The sequence below is a fragment of the Theropithecus gelada genome, chromosome 3 (assembly GCF_003255815.1).
Source record: "Theropithecus gelada isolate Dixy chromosome 3, Tgel_1.0, whole genome shotgun sequence".
NCBI lineage: Eukaryota > Metazoa > Chordata > Mammalia > Primates > Cercopithecidae > Theropithecus > Theropithecus gelada.
Genome location: NC_037670.1, coordinates 135,898,461 through 135,915,765, shown reverse-complemented (window position 1 = coordinate 135,915,765; position 17,305 = coordinate 135,898,461). Strand labels below are relative to the sequence as shown.

General features: G+C 39.6%; 1 protein-coding gene across 6 annotated transcripts in view; it reads left to right on the top strand.

The window, feature by feature from the left end:
- The first annotated feature begins 862 nt into the window (after positions 1–862).
- IMMP2L (inner mitochondrial membrane peptidase subunit 2) overlaps positions 863–17,305 on the top strand; it is an 879,518-nt gene continuing 863,075 nt past the window's right edge. For 3 of the 6 annotated variants that reach the window (XM_025379245.1, XM_025379241.1, XM_025379244.1), the window contains exons 1-2: positions 863–931; positions 1,464–1,536. The gene's annotated coding sequence lies outside the window, so the exon portion shown is untranslated. Of the gene's footprint in view, positions 932–1,041; positions 1,134–1,463; positions 1,537–17,305 lie in introns of those variants that run through there. The other 3 variants (XM_025379243.1, XM_025379240.1, XM_025379242.1) reach the window with 3 other exon arrangements.

Genomic DNA, 17,305 nt, shown 5'->3' with positions numbered 1-17,305 from the left:
TAATAACATGGATAAGAAGGTTTCTTTGTAGGTTGTAATAACCCAGTTAAGAGTTTGTACCATTTGGCCAGGCGAGGTGGCTCACGCATGTAATCCCAGCACTTTGGGAGGCCGAGGCGGGCAGATCACGAAGTCATGAGATCGAGACCATCTTGGCTAACACAGTGAAACCTCGTCTTTACTAACAATACAAAAAACAAACAAACAAACAAACAAACAAAAACCCAAATAGCTGGGCGTGGTGGCGGGGGCCTGTAGTCCCAGCTACTAGGAGGCTGAGGCAGGAGAATGGCGTGAACCCGGAAGGCGGAGCCGAGATCGCGCCACTGCACTCCAGCCTGGGCGACAGAGCAAGATTCCGTCTCAAAAAAAAAAAAAAAAGAGTTTGACCCATTTGAGGGCAAAAGCTTCAGTATGAAATTCCAGTCTCTCTCAAGTAAACCGCCTGTCCTGTATTACTCACTTTGGTTTACCTGGAGGCAGCAAAACTGAATAGTTTCATGAGTGCACCTGAGTAGGAAAAAATGCGATGAGGAGTTGCCCAAAGATCCTTCGTGAGGTGCTTTGCCACTGCTGCCCTGTGCTTAAGCAACTGTGAGGGTTCTCTCTTTCCTGACTTACAAAACAAGAGGAGGAGCTGAAAACACAGTTTCACAGACTTTTCAGCTCTTTACTGTCCTCTCCCCCGTTAGTACGTTACTGAGGTTAGAGCAAGTGCTCAAAAATTCCTTGCTGAATTAGTGTCATTTCTGATCCTTTTAGATCCACGCCGCATTTTGAGCCCGACCTGGGCGGGCGGTCCAGAGACCAGTTCTCCACCGGGGGCGGAGCTTCGGAAAGCCACCGCGCGCCGGAGGAGCGGGGCGGAGCTTGCCGCCGGCGGAGGGCGGGGTCTGCGCGGGGACTTCCCCTGGGCTGAGCTGCGCAGCGGGTGCGGAGGGCTGGCGCCCGGCGTCCGGCGGCGGGCGGGGGGCTGTGAGGCTGGCGGGGGTGGGCAGGCGCGCAGCCGCCGACCCTTGGTGGTCTCCTGGGCTGGGGACCCTTCCCTGGGAGTCGGCCCCGGCCCCGGTGGGGCGAGCGTTGCTGGGGCGGAGGGGTGCGCGGCCGCGAGTCCTGCGTGATCGCGAGCATGTGTGCGTGCGCGTGTTTATGTGAGGCGCGTGCGGCGGCCACCCCTGCCTAGTCCTCTTCCTGGTGCCACTAGCTAACTAGGGTGGGAAACCGGCGCCAGAGGCGGCACACCTGGCACGGAGCCAGCCCACTCCTCCCCGCCGAGCCCCCAGAACGCCCCCTCTCCCATTCCTCACAAAGGGCACTAGTCCGGTCCCCGGCCCTGGCCCTGAGGGAGCGCTGTGGGGACGCGCTGCCTTCTGCCTGGAAGTGTTGGGCAGGTGGTGGGAGAGCCTCAGGCTTGAACAACAGGATTTTAAAGCACATGTCTGTCTGTCGTTTTTTACTTTTAGGGTTTTGGCCAAATTGGGCGAGGGCACAAAATAACCACTTACCCCTTCTCACCGAGGAAGAGCGGGAGAAAGGGTAAGTAAGGAATGGTCAGGGGTGGAAGGAGCTAGGACTGTCCTGAGAGCGAGAGAGAGAAGGGCTAGATCCAGAACTACTCCTGGGGAACATGGGCCCAGATTCTACCTTTTCATCGGGAACTGGAGGACCCACCTTCAAAGTCACAGGCCCCAAGCCCCGCGCTGTTTTCAGGCTCACACAGTCTATAAAGTTGCCTGGGAGTTTAACAGCTTGGGCATATGGATCCCTTTTAGCCGCTTGACCCGACAGAAAACTGCCCTTCCCCTTTACCTGTTTTTACCTTGCAACAGTGGTCCTCTCTAGTTGTCTGTCTCCGGCCCCTATCTTATTAGCCAGCTTTGACTAATCCCTGAGACCGTAGCACTAAAGAATCCAGGTCCTGTTTGATAATGAACAGTAACCCCCTCTAGGGCTGTTTACATTTTAAAAGGGGACTCCTGAAAAAAATCCTTTAGGACCCTGAGGCGTAAAGTTAGTAACAAGGTTACTAATGTTGAAGTTCTTTGGAATTTTCTCTCAAGCTTACAGAAGAAGATGTTTTGAGGGGAGAGAGATGACCAGGCTGGGCCTTTTTCTCTGGACTTTCACTCTTGGTACCTCCTTGCAAGCATTCCATTCACTTTTGAAAAGTTGCCAAAAAGGACACTGAAGTCTTCTGAGGCCTACTGTGATTTTCAGTGTGGTCTATTTCATTGGTTCTTCTGTGGGACTTTTCTGTCACTACTTTAATACACTGCTTCCCTCTCCCCTGTATGGTGAAATGAAACACACCTCCTCTCACAAGGTTGGGAACTCCTTATGCATCCTGTATGTCACATATAAATAGCTGTTTTAAATTAGTTGAAATTCAGATTAGATACAAGCAGGAATGTAGTAAACCACATTCTTGGATTCTTACACAGGATAAGTAGAATTGCCCTCTGTGATCGGCTGCCTGTTCTGATACTGGCTGCCTGTATCCTGAACGTGCCTGTTTGTGCTCAAGTGATAGGTGACCACATAATTTACTTTATGGAAAACCAGGAAGTGATTGTTTATTGATAATGGGTTCCTTCATTGATTCAATAGCTAATTCTCTCTTTTTTACCATGTGCTGAGCACTTTTATCAGCACTTCGATAAAAGTAGGATGGTGAGAATGATGAGATTGTATTGGAGATGGCTGTTTTGGGGCAGGCCTTCCACCAGTTTTGTGGATTTTCTGAATCGTTACATGTTAATGTACAAGACTTTCCCTCTACTACTGATCATAGTGGTTTGCAGGTCTGTACAGTGTTGTGGAGAATATAATTATTATTACACGTTTCTAGTACTTTCAGTAATAAACTTACAAGGATGACTGACCTTGGCGATTTGTGTCCTATACTGAATAATGTTACAGTCGTTTTCCAGTGTACAAGTATAATAATTAGATGAGGATAACTTTTGTAGTTGTTCCATAAGAAGGACCTAATATTAGGAATCATGGAGAGTGTAAATGATGATGTACTTAGAAAAACAAATACGAAAGTAGACCATTAACTTGCATGGGTTTCTGTGCATTTAGCCTCATTTAAAAAATCTAAACTAGAATAGTTCTTTGGCTTTTTCTGGTTATAAGAGTAATATAAAGTCAAAAAAAGTTATTTAGAATTAAATCTGGGAGGGATGTAAAAGGCAAAATGTGAGTTTCCTATGAGCCTACTCTCAGGTGACCATTTAACAATTTGATATTTATTTCTTCAACTTTTTGTTCCATATATACACATACTAAATATGCAACTTAAGTATATGTTAAAAATGTATACATCTTAACTATGTATTATATATGGAACATATGTGAGATATAATACATGTTTATATATATATCTATTTCACTGTTATTTGGTAAAATTATAAATTTCTTCCTTTTTCTCCTTCTTCTTGGCTATTTACCACCCCTCCTCACCCCACCCGAAACTTTCATGTAGAAGTAGCATGACTTTTATAGTCTTTTGGACATAAGCTTGATTTCTGGCTCTTATTTTATTAGCTGTGTCACTTTGGGCCATTAAAACTTCCCTGCTGCTTGATTTCTTATCCATCAAAACAGAACAAAGAGTATATATAAAAGAATGTGTGAAAAAACAGTGCCTGGCACGTAAGTACTTTTAAATTTCCCTCCCTGTTTTTCTATGTGGTCACCCATTACTTTCCTATGATCTTCCCTTTGATTGTGGAAAGCCATGTAGTACCTAACTTTCCTGTAGCTGTTAAGCCTCCCTGGGATTTGCTTTTCACAGGGGATCACCTGGTGTATCTGATCCTAGAATTTCTGGGACAGGGACTGACACCTGATGTGACCTTATCAGATCATTCCACAGCCCTGGATAAAGTGTGTCAGCTTGAAAAATGAAGGGAAAGAATTTCTATAATGTGTTTAAAAAGCCCTGACAGTGTTCTTAAAGTGAGAAAGACATACTACTGTATTTAGCTGAGTACTTAAACTTAGGATTTCTATTTCAGAAATGTCTTTGGTTTATAAGAATTACAATAAAAATGCTGATGCTTCATGTCCAAACTGTCATGATTTTGCCAAGTTGTGGATTTAATATACAGCTTAGCTGAGTATGCAGCGTATCTAATACTGCTCTGAAAACTGAGAAAGACAAGTTCACAGACATCTGATTTCACAACAGACATCTGGTTTTACTTTACTGAGGAGTACGTTTTGTCAGTAGATTATAGGCATATCAACTGTACTGCTATAGTTTGTGGCATTTCTATCGTAAGCTGTGGTCTGTGGGGTTTAGTATGATGTTTTACTCAAATGACAGCCCACTGAAAATGAGCACCTGGTCAGATAAGCATATTTCCCACAGGTTTCTTTTAGTGTCATTGTTCTTACAAGTTAACAAGGCAAAATCATTCTATCCTTGGTGGCTTTTATATTTTTTGTGGAAGCAAGAAAATATTCTTAAAGAAAAGCCTTACTTAAGAACCCATTGTATTCCACAAGTTTATTTTCAAGTCTATTGTTTGTAAAGTGAACAGTGTACTGATGGGAATAAATAGCATTTAGATTTCCAGGTCCGGACCCCAGGAAATATAGTACTTACTTTCATATGGTAGTAAGGAAAGCTTTTTAAACTCATTGTGAGCCTATTATATATTAGTGGTACTGTAGACTCTAATCGACATATGTAATAGTGTTTTGGAGGCAAATGTCTTCTGAGTGCCAACCTAGAATGGTTGGACCACGTCTCCCGCCATTTTGAGATAGTGAGGGTATAGAAAAAGCTCTGGAGGTTGTCATTCTTAGGTTTTCAGGCGGGCCTTGTCATTGCTTAGCTGTTGACCTTGGACGTAAATTCCTCATGTGTAAATGGGATAATTACTCATGATTACTGTGAAATTCAGTCAGTGAGTGTAATGTAGCACAGTATCTGTCATAAAATAAATTCTCAGTAGATAGTTGTTTAATTTTTCCTCAAAGTGCTAGACATAAGAACAAAGATACCCTTCCACCCCCTGCCCTTGCATCCGGATTAAGCCATTGGCCTGGACCTGTGGCTCCACTGGAAGGAAACTACCCATGGCATTGGGGATTTGGTAGTGGGGACTCAGAAAGGGTGATGCAGAATAATGACACGGGAGAGGGGTTGCGAACTGAGAGAAAGGTGGCAGTCTTGATCAGTCCATGAATTTAGGTCAATGAATTACTTGGTTCCTAGAAATAACCATCTTTTTCTCTGGCTTCTCTGTTGATCTTTGTCAACTGTTCCACTGGAAACTTTTACCTTCTTAATGTCTACTTAGTCCAATAACAAGGTTTTTTTTTTTTTGTCATCTTCATACTACCTGAATAACCATATTTTTCTATTTTTTTTTAATGGTTAGGACTTAGTAATGGATGTCTGTACTACAGTAACAGACGTCTGTACTACAGATATCTGTACTTTCTTAAGATCTGGTATTTGTTTTTCTATACTCAAAGTCCAGTTGATTTTCTTGTTCTTTCATTGGCCCATACCTTATTCATTAACCTCTCCTCTCCTTTTTTATTATATATCTGCATTGAACTAGTAATGTACACGGAACTAGTGACTGTGAATTGAACTAGTGAGGAGGATATAAAGATGAAAAGTCGTTGTCTTTGACCAAGGATCTTATAGTCTAATAGGACTACAGATATCTTGACCAGTAGTTCAAATACAGTATGCTATTTGCTATAACAGAGGTAGGTACAAGTGCAAATGAAATCTAACAAGAGCTCTTGATCTCTGCCTGCAATACCAGGGAAGGGTTTTAGTAGTGGTTGTGTTTGAGCTGAGACTTGAAAACTGAGTAGGAGCGGACATGTTGATAAGCAGTAGAAAGCATTTCTAGGTAAAGCCAACAGCCTGAGTAGTTGTGTGGCATTACGAGAACATAGTGTGTACTGGGCACTGTATGTAGGTAAGTTATATTAGAGTGTGAAGGACAAGGTTAGGAGTGAAAGGAGATGAAACTGGATAGCCAGTTCAGGGTATACTTCCTATACCATGTGTAGTAGTCAGCCACTGAAGAATTGTGAGTGTCATGGAAGATCACTGAAAGCAGTGTGCTGGGTAGATTGAAGGTGGAGTGGGGTTGGGTGTGGGGACATGGCAAGATTGGAAGCTTTCAAGGACAGTGCATTAGTATCGATAAGAGAGGTTGAAAGCTTAGATAAGGGTGGAAGTAGTGGGAATAGAGAAGTGACAATGTTTAGGAAAAGTTAGATGAGGAAGAATTTGCTGGTCTTTCTGACTGTTTGAATGTAAAAGATATGGGAGAGTGAGAATGTTAGAATGCTTCATAGGTTTCTGGGTAGTGAGTGGGAAAAGAGAAGAGGAAGAAGGTATGAGGGAGAAGAGAATGAGTTCAACTTTGGACCTGTGTTTAACATGCTTGCAGGGCATATCATTGGCAAGTGTGAGATGTCTAGAAGGCAGTTGGATATAGGATCCTGGAACAGCACAAGAGATTGCGAAGGCTGGAGAAACAGATGTGTGTGTTCTTACCATGTGGAGAGTGCTCCATTATTGGAACGCTAAGCTAGTGAGAGTTATTTATATCCTACTTCTCAAGGTCATCACCAAGTCCTGATTTTTCACAAAAAAATTTGCAACCTCTGGCATAAATGGGTTAAGGAACCCTCAGGGCAGTGAGAGAAATGGATATATAAATAAAGCAATCTGGGCAAGGTGGCTCACCCCGTAATACTAGCACTTTGGGAGGCTGAGGTGGGTGGATCACCAGAGGTCAGGAGTTCGGAACTAGCCTGGTCAACATGGCAAAACCCCATCTCTACTGAAAATACAAAAATTAGCCAGGCGTGGTGACATGTACCTGTAATCCTAGCTACCCAGGAGGCTGAGGCAGGAGAATCACTTGAACCCAGGAGGCAGAGGTTACAGTGAGCCAAGAATGTGCTACTGCACTCCGGCCTGGGTGACAGAGCAAGATTCCATCTCAAAAAAAATAAAAATAGATAAATAAATAAAAATAAATATATAAATAAAGCAATGCTTTGAGGGGCAATATGTACTATGATAGAGTTAGAGTTCAAGGTAAGATAGATGCAAAAAAATGGACTTCATTATTTTTGTGATCCTGAAGGACTCACAGAAGGTGATACCTGAGCTATATCTTGAAGTGTGGCATGGTGAGGTTCAGGGAGTGAGATTGGGGGAATAAAATATTCCTTAATGGCCCCATGATAGCAGCAGAAGGGGCTTGGGTTTCTCCTCTCCCCTTTCTTGTTCTTTATGATTTTGTTGCAAGATATTTTTGTCTTTGAGGAAGTTCTTAGGGGGTTAATATGTTTCAGTTTACATATAGACATATCAGCATTTTCTCCCTGTGGTATAAACTTTCTGTGAATTTACCAACGCTGGTTTATTATATATTAGACAGCTGACACAAACCAGTGCAATTAAATTAAGTATCTGGGGGATGAGGTCCAGGCAGTGATATTTTCAAAGCATCTTAGGTGTCCTCATGGCAGTCAGGGTGGAGCACCGCTGGGCTGAAACATGGTTTAGAAGAAAAGGCTGGGATTTGGTGCCAAAAACTTGTAGATTAGATTCTTGCAATTCCTTTTAATAGTTATATATCCTTAGTTAAGTTACTCAGACTTCTCTAAGGCCATCATTGAAAAATGGGATGGTAGTATACCCGTCCTGCCTACCTGTTTTGCAAAGTTATATGGCTCAAAAGACGAGATTTGTGTGAAGGGACATTATATGCAGATGTGATTATAACAATAAAATGTTCTTTTGACCTTCTCCAGAAGTGGACAGGCTTAAGAGCTGGCTACCTTGTTCTGTAAGATGGTAACTACTTCATGGATTTTGATTTAATATTTTACCATCAGGAGCATTTTGATAATACATTTTACTACATTTGTGTAATGCTACGAGGTTGAAGACCTAAAGCCAAAAAGCAGAACCTTAAAGAAACAGCAGTTGAGCATTTCCTGTCTGACATATTCTAATTGTTTAAAATTACACAAATGCTTATTGTAATTAAGATTGTTAAGTGTGTAGTCTCAGTGTCAGTAATATTTTAGTATTAAAATTCTCTAAATGTATTAAGTGTTTATTTTCAAGATATGCACGTTAAAAATAGCAATTTTCCAGAAAATAGTAAGAACTCCACAGAGTGCAATGGAGCACCACAAATTCACTTATTTTGTAGATTCACATTATATTTGTTAAGAATACAGGGACATATACTGTGTCTGTGTACTGTAGGAAGCCTGACATACTAGCATCAGTCATATAATCACTTAGGAATGATCATCCTTACAGTATTATACCTTATTTTAGTTGAGAAGAAGGTGGTATTGTTTGAACCTTCTTGAACCTAAAACCTAAAGACTGGGTTGCAGATCTGTTTTCTCTACTTATTCCTGTATGATAGTTGGAAAATTAACCCCTCTGAGCCTCATATGTAAAACTGGGTTCTCTGTTGTTTTGTAACATGAAAAACTTAGTGGCTGAAAACAACAATAATTGTTTGTTATCTCATGGTTGCTGGGGGTCAGCAATTTGAGGGGCCTTGCTTGGGTCTCTGGAGGTTGCTGTCAGGTATCAGCAGGAGTGGAAGTTTTATAGGAGCATCACTGGAGCTAGAAAATTCACTTCCAAGGTGGCTTACTCACATGGCTGGCCAGTTGGTGTTGGCAGGTTGGTTACTTTCCACGATGGGCTTGCCATAGGGCTGTTCTCATGAGGTGGCAGATGACTTTCCTGAGATTCAAGCTACCGAAGTGGACGCTGCAGTGCCTTTTATGCCTTACCTGTGGAAGTCATACACCATCATTTCAGATGTATTCAGTTGGTCCCATAGACCAGTCCTGATTCAGTATGGGAGGGGATTACACAAGGACATGAGGCAAGGATCATTGCGGACTGTCTTGTGAGGGCAGGCTACCTGAGAGGATAACAGTCTCTACCTGACATAGGATTGCTTTGAGATGCATTGTAAGCGTTTATGGGAGAGTCCTTTGTAAGCCATTAAAGCAGCATATAAATGTGTTATAGAAGTGATGGTGGCTCACACCTATAATCCCAGCACTTTGGGAGGCCAGGGCGGGTGGATCACTTGAGGTCAGGAGTTCGAGAACAGCCTGGCCAACATGATGAAACTCTGTCTCTACTAAAAATACAAAAATTAACCAGGTGTGGTGATATGCGCCTGTGATCCCAGCTACTCGGGAGGCTGAGGCAGGAGGATCTCTTGAACCCTGGAGGTGGAGGTTGCAGTGAGCAGAGATTGTGCCACTGCACTCCAGACTGGATGACAGAGTGAGAGTCTGTCTCAAAAAAGAAGAAAAAAAAAAAAAGTGATACTATTCTTTTTGACCAGTAAAACTGAATGGAAGTTGAATTATTTTGCTTTGTGCCATGTTAGCATTATGACACACTTTGCTCCAAATCCTTCCCTGATTTCTTCTTTAAAATCATGTTGTATCTTTATCTTATATCTTACTTTATATTCAAGAATTCTCCCCCTTTAATAATCAGCTAGAACAAAATAGCATGTCTTAAGTTTCTCACATCTCTGGTGTAATAGTACTACATTGAATGGAAGAAAATTATAAACGAGCAGTGGCTATAGCATGAACTTGTTGGTCATCTGAGTAATAGCCTCAGGTTTCATTCTAGAGCATCTCCTTGAGGAAACCTCTGAATGTCTTCTTTGTATTTCTCTTTTAGTACTTTCTCTACTTTGCCTGGACTATAGTCTTACCATATTTTTGATTGGAAAATTCTTAAGGTAGAAGGGGCTATATTTCCTCCTATTCAGTGTCTTTTATCACCTTTAAGCAAATGCTTTGTACTTCACTGGTGCTTTATCAGTGTTTACTGAGCTGAACGGCTGGCAGAACTCTAGCCTTTGTTGCTTCCCTGAAACTTCAGATGAAGAAGGTCGTGTTTTGCTGAGGTGGTAGTGGTAGTGGTGGTGGATCCTGCCAGAACCATCTTTGAACCTGTCTTATAGGTCCCTGATTTGCCATTGGAGCCCTTAGCCTCTCATAAATGACTCAGGTATTTGGACTGTTTGTTAGTTGCTTCCTCACTGATGACCAAAGCAAGCAAGTGACCACACACACACCTCTAACAGTCATACCTAACATACCTAATAGTCATACCTAGCATACTATTTGTTTCTAAACACATAGTATGTTTTTGGTAGTACATAGTATGTTAGGTGTAACTTTCAGAATCTCATTGAACTCCTGCTTAGTTTGGTAACACATAGTATGTTCTTGACTTGTTAAATTAAGAAGACCCAGGATATAAAAGTGTACAACTTTCTTTCAGGCAATAAATCATAAAAATTTAGTATTTGTACCTTTTCCCAAGTTTATTCTGAGACATAGGTCTTTGTCACACACACTTTTATATATCTTTCCTTTGAAAAATGTAGCATTTACAGTCAACTTTTGAAAAATCATTTTGCTTGTTGCTGGAGGACACGTTGCAAACACATTATCACGTTCTAGTTTTGTAATTGTATATAGCGAAGACTTTTTTTAAAGAAGGGAAATGTTTGTAATGTCATCATGTTTTGTATTTTAGGATAATTTCGTTTCATATGATTCCCATTATGTAAACTAATAATCACATTTGTATCAACTTAGGATTCTTTTCTCCTTGTTCCTGCAGATTTTCTCCTGCAGATTTATGTGCTGACTTCCCACTTTAGGAGTTCTTTGCTTCCTTAGCCCCACTACCTGCCTTCTCCATCTCTTGTCTGACTCCTACCCTGTCTTTGGACTCAGTATACTGATGACCATTAGAGGATAAGCAGGCTACAATGGGCAGAGCAGATGTTGTGAGGAACAATGTGTATGTAAATAAGAGCGGTGCAGAAGGTTAGGATTGACAGCTTTCTACTAAATAGGTAACAGAGGACCTGTGAAGTAATAATTTATAGGAGAAGATTAAGATTGCCACAGATATTTTGCCTTACTTATGTAAAATAGACTATTTTTTAGGGTCATTTTTGGTTCACAGTAAACTTGAATGGAAGGTACAGAGATACCCCATTTGCTCCCTGCCCTCACACATGCATAGCCTCTCCCGCATGATCAATATCCCCCACCAGAATGGTACGTTTGCTACAATTGATGAACCTACATGGACACATCATTATCCCCCAAAGTTCATAGTTTACATTAGGGTTCATTCTTGATGCAGTGCATTTAGTGGGTTTGGACAAATGTATAATGCCATGTATATACCCTTATAGTATACAGAGTATTTTCACTGCCTAAAAATCTTGGGTTCTGCTTATTCATCCCTCCCTTCTCCTAACCCCTGGTAACTTCTGATCTTTTCACTGTCTCCAACGTTTTTGCCTTTTCCATAATGTCATAGAGTTAGAATCATATAGTATGTAGCCTTTTTGGCCTTTATTTTTAGTTTTACTGGTATTGCAGATTATTTACAAAGGATCAGCATTTGTTTAATAGTTGCTTGAATAAGAGTTTTTTTTAGTGTCAGATTTAAATACTGAATAATTATTATTTAGTTTTGTTAAATGTTAATAACTATTTAGCACTGTTATGTGAAGGCAGTTTGAATCAGTTTATAAGTGAATTAGCTTGTGCTTTTTATGAGTCTCACTACGTTTTTTTTTTGAGACGGAGTCTTGCGCTGTCATCCAGGCTGGAGTGCTGTGACATGATCTCAGCTCACCGCAAATTCTGCCTCCCAAGTTCAAGTGATTTTCATGCCTCAGCCTCCCAAGTAACTGGGATTACAGGCGTGTGTTACCATGTCTGGCTAATTTTTGTATTTTTGGTAGAGATGGGGTCTCACTATATTGGCCAGGCTGCTCTCGAACTCCTGACCTCAGATGATCCACCTGCCTCGGCCTCTGAAAGTGCTGGGATTACAGGTGTGAGCCACCACATGTGGCCAGAGTCTTACTATTTCTCATGTTTAAGAGATATCCTGTAGTCTGAATATGTGGATTTTATCCTGTAGTCTGAATATGTGGATTATGACAACATATTAGAAGATTTTTTGAGACCTGTCTGATGTATATGACTACATTATGTCAATACTCTAAACATTCAGTTAAAACTCTTATATCAAAACTTAAAAAATAGGCTTCAAATATAAATACCCAGATGTTAACATGGTGATATATAGTGAAAAGGATATGTAAGATCTTTATTCAGGTGCTGGCTCTGTTATTACCTATACGAACATGAACAAGTTGCTTTTTGTCTCTGAACTTCATTTTCCTTCTGTGAAAATGGAGATAACACATACTTCATAGGTTATTTTGGAGGACTTTATAAGCTGTTTGTAAGAATCCTATGTGAATTTAAACTCATAAAGAAAAGAGAGGAATTGTTCGGTTAATGAGTCAGACTTGGTTACTATCGTAGACTTAAATTTTTTTGTTTTGAAGATTAATAGTAAAGAAGGGAAATAATGATTTGGGCCTAACAAGTCAATACTGCCAAACAGATGGTTATGTAGCAGCATCTGAGAAAAAAATGACTGTATTTTTTGCTGAAAATGTCTCACTGATTAAGCCTTCTTTTGTCTTCTTGTGAAAGGTATATATACCCTTTGGGATATTCTCCTTGTGTGCTTTGGTCTTAATCATATTTATTACCTAGTTGTCAGCTTGAGATGTTAGTCTTCCTTCCAAAAGCATAAATTATATTGCCACATTTTTGTGTAGTGTCAGAGACACATTATTTCCTATTTGTAGGAAGAAAATGCTAGATTCTAAAGCACTTACGACCGGTCTCTGTATGGGTTGAGCCACGAGGGCAAGGTAGAATTAGATGGAAAGATTCTTGGGAAGAGAATAGAAATAACCTTGTAAAATTAAATTCCTGAGGGAGGTGCTATATTAAATACAATTCTAGTTTCAATCAAAATGTCCCTATAGTTTAAAATACTTAGAGAAAAATGGTGACATGATAATGAATTAAAATTATATAAAAAAACTATACACTTCTGAGTTTGAGAACAGTTGATGGTGATTACTTCGAAATAAAGGTGTACTTGTCATCTCCTGTTAGTACCATTGACATGCTTATTATATTGTAATATCAACTTTTTGTATTTATACTAATTTACTTTTTTCTGTTAACTTCAAAGTGTATCATGTATCTAAAGACAGAACGGTGGTATATCCTGTGACAACAGATGTAAGAATGACTGTTCAGCCGCTAACTCCTAAAGTAGACATGGAGAATCAAAAAGGAATTGTCACCAGCAAATAAGAAAGAGTACAGACAATTCCTGTTAAGTGTTACCTGATTTATGGTATTGAGAATGGGGAGAAGAAAAATTTAAAAGCATTCTAGAGAAGCATGCAGTCAAACAAACTTTATTTTTTGAATGTATTTGGAAGAACTTTTTTGGTGTAGCAAGCACATAGAAGATCAGTTGAGAGCATTGAATTGGGTGACAAGATAGATAATATTGTGTCCCTGAAACTGGTTTCTCACTACCTAGGCTAAATGTGGGGAAATTCAATGTTCATAACATTTCATGAATTCTTTCTGGACATTTAATCCCATCTCTTGAAAGCAGGATAGGCCAGGTGCAGTGGCTCACACCTGTAATCCCAGTGCTTCGTGAGGCTGAGGCAGGAGGATCACTTGAGTCCAGGAGTTTGAGACCAGCGTGAACAACATGGTGAAACCCTATCTCAACCAAAAATACAAAAAATTAGCTTGACATGGTGGCATGTGCCTCTGGTCCCAGCTCCTTGGGAGGCTGACATGGGAGGAGTGTTTCAGACTGGGAGGCAGAGGTTGCAGTGAGCCGTGATCATGCCATTGTACACCAGCCTGGGCAACACAGTGAGACCCTGTCTGAAGAAAAAAAAAAAAAATTAGACTGATGTGGTGGTGCCCATGGGTAGTCCCAGCTACTCAGGGAGGCTGAGACGGGAATCGCTTGAGCCCAGGAGTTTGAGGCTGCAGTGAACCATAATCACAACACTGCACTGTAGCGAACAAGGCCCTGTCTCCAGAATAAAAAATAAAATAAAATAAAATAAAATAAAATAAAAAACTAAAAAATAAAAAAAGCAAAAAAGCAGGATGAAAAGGGGAGTATGACAGTTTGTTTAGCATACAATGGAGAAGTAAGAGTACAGTCGTTGAGTGAATTGCATGAATTTGGGCCCATACTTGTCCATTTTGAATTTTATGATAAAGTGGTGAGAATCAACTATGATTTTTTATTATTAGAGGTCTCATCTTTAAGTTGGTCTGATTGTCTGGTTGTTTAAAGTTGCCTTGCAGCCATGATTGTTCCAAGCCCTTAGTCAAAGAAGTAGAGCAGCACATTACCTTATTTCACCTTTCTGTAGCATTCTATTCCATAGTGGTTTAAAATTCACTTATTGAATAAATAAGAGTATATTTGATATTTGAATCAGTTTCAAGTCTGCTCACTGAAGTGCTGGTTAAACTCAAGATTGCAGTCAGTAATCTTTGTAAAATTCTCTGACCAGCATTCTGCTGCTTAAAATGGTTTTGTGGCTTCTAGTTGCCCTACAATTAAGAAAAACTTACTTAAATTGGCCTAAAAGACCTATCCTACCTGGCTCTGCTTGCCTCTTCAGGTTTTTCTCTTTTTTACTACAATATTAGCCTTCTGTACCCCAATGAGACTAATTTATAGATAATAAGTTCTTGTTACCTGGGCCTTTGTTTCATTTTTAAAATTTGGATAATATCTTCTTATTTTTTTCAGATACAATTTAAATGTTTAGAGGCCTCTATAAATTTTCCTTGCTGTGTGTTACTATGTCACAAAATTCACTGGATTTACTTATTTGTAAATATAATGTAGTAGGCCCTAACTAAATAATTTTTGAATCAAGGTGATAATTGAGTGATTAGGGAGAGAGCAGAGACATCAACTTGAATGGACCTTTGAAGGAAGGGAAGAACATTCAAAATAAGGAATATAGTTTGAACAAAGACATAGTGGAAGTACCCGTGTTTCTAAATTTAAGAATTAAGAAAACATAGTATATCAAAAAGCAAAGAAAAACTAGGAAAAAAATGTTTGCAACTCATATCATACGAAGACAGCTGATTTCATAAATATGTAAAGAACACAAACAACTCAGTGGAAAGAAGACCAACAATTGGATAGAAAAATGGACAAATATACGAAGAGTGTTAATATTTCATAATAAGAGAAATGCAAAATTTAAACTTTAATGAGATGCCTTTTTTAAAAAACCTAATTGGCAAAGAAACAAATTTTGAAAACACAATGTGTCATTGAGGGTATAGGGACCTAGGCAAGTGTGATCATTGCTAATGGGAGTATGGATTTGTGCAATTTTCATTGAGATCAGTTTGGAAAATTTGAAATATATATAGCATTTGAATTTTCTACTAGAATGTATCCTATAGATCCTGTAATTGTGTGAAATAATGTATTTAAGGATACTCTTGGCAATGACTGGAAACAAATGCCCATCCTTAGGGTAGTGGATCAATAAATTATAGTATATATAATGAAATATTTATGTTGTTAAAAATAAGGCAGTTTATATATACTGAAATGTAATAATCTTCAGGATATAGTAGGTCAAAAAGGAAAATGCAGAACGATGGATAGATTATTTTGGAGGAGACTTAAGAAATGTATTTTCTTATATATGCGTTGACTATTTCTGGGGGGAATTATAAGAAAATGGAAAATGCCTCTGGGGATTGGAACTTGGTAACTGAAGAGCAGGGATGGATGTTATTTTCCATTGTATTCCTCTTTTGAGTATTTTAAATTTTGTATTAGGTAAAAAATAAAAACAAGGAAGAAATATATTCAACTCAAAATGTACTTCTGCATTACATATAGCCAACTCTGAGAAATCAGGGAATAGAAAAATGAATTTAAAAAGAATCCTGTGGTTCACGTATCTGATAAGGGGTTACTATCCACAGTATATAATTTGGGAGGCTAGGGCGGGTGGATCACCTGAGTTCAGGAGTTCAAGACCAGCCTGGCCAACATGGTGAAACCCTCTCTCTACAAAAAATACGAAAAGTTAGCTGGGAATGGTGGCCTGTAATACCAGCTACTCGGGAGGCTGAGGCAGGAGAATTGCTTGAACCTGGGAGGCAGAGGTTGCAGTGAGCCGAGATCGCGCCACTGCACCCCAGCTGGGTGACAGAGCAAGATTCCGTCTCAAATAACTCCGAACATCTCAACAAGAAAAAACAACCAGACTAAAACATGGGCAAACGGTTTGAATTGACATTTCTCCAAAGAAAATATACAAATGACCAATAAGGGCATGAAAAGATGCTCAACATCATTAATCATTAGGGAAATGCATATCTAAGCCCTAGTGAAATTCTGTCTCACAATCATGAGGATGACTCCTATGGAGTTTTTTGGAAGCTTCTATGGGCAGAGCTGACCAACCTGTTTTCTCTCTTTTTTTTTTTTTAAATTAATATTTAAAAATATAATTGTACTAGTTTTATCTTAATAGTGTAAAATATGTGATCCTTTTGTTCTGCTCTGAGAGTGTGTGTGTGTGTGTGTGAGTCTGACTTCTGGATGCAGATACTGTGTTCTGATGTTGTCTTATTCGGATTCTCTCAATGTAAGAGAGAGGATTGGGGTTTTTGTCTTCGTTGGGGTTTTGGTTTTTTTTCTACTTTAATTTGTCTCACTCTTGTTTTGTTTGGGGTATAAACTGTTCTCAGGGATCCTTTAATTTTCCTTCATTCTAGGGTAGCCACTTACCTTCCTTCCCTCATGAAAAAAAAAAAAAAGCCAATATACATTATTTTTATATATGTTGAATGTAAACTTCCCCTCCTCAGCTGCTTTTCTCTCACCTTGTTTTGCTGCTCTGTTACAGTAAGCCTGAATTCTGTTTGTCCTCTGCTACAAAGGCCACCTTTTCGATTTTTCCCAGTCAGTGAAATAGAACGTGTCTAGAATACAAAAAGCAGATGACATATTATTCCAAAGGTAAATATGTACATATAAATTTATTGGGTCTTATTGATTTTCTCTGTGATAGGTGAGGTATCTAATTTAGTTGCTGTGTTGATGTTTTACACTTTTATCTCCTTATTCAGTAACTTTGCTCTTTCTTTGCATTAAAGAAATACGAACTGAATTCAGAGTCGATAGGAGCCATACTTATTTTTTTTTTATTATACTTTAAGTTCTAGGGTACATGTGCACAACGTGTAGGTTTGTTACATTTGTATACATGTGCCATGTTGGTGTGCTGCACCCATTAATGGTCAT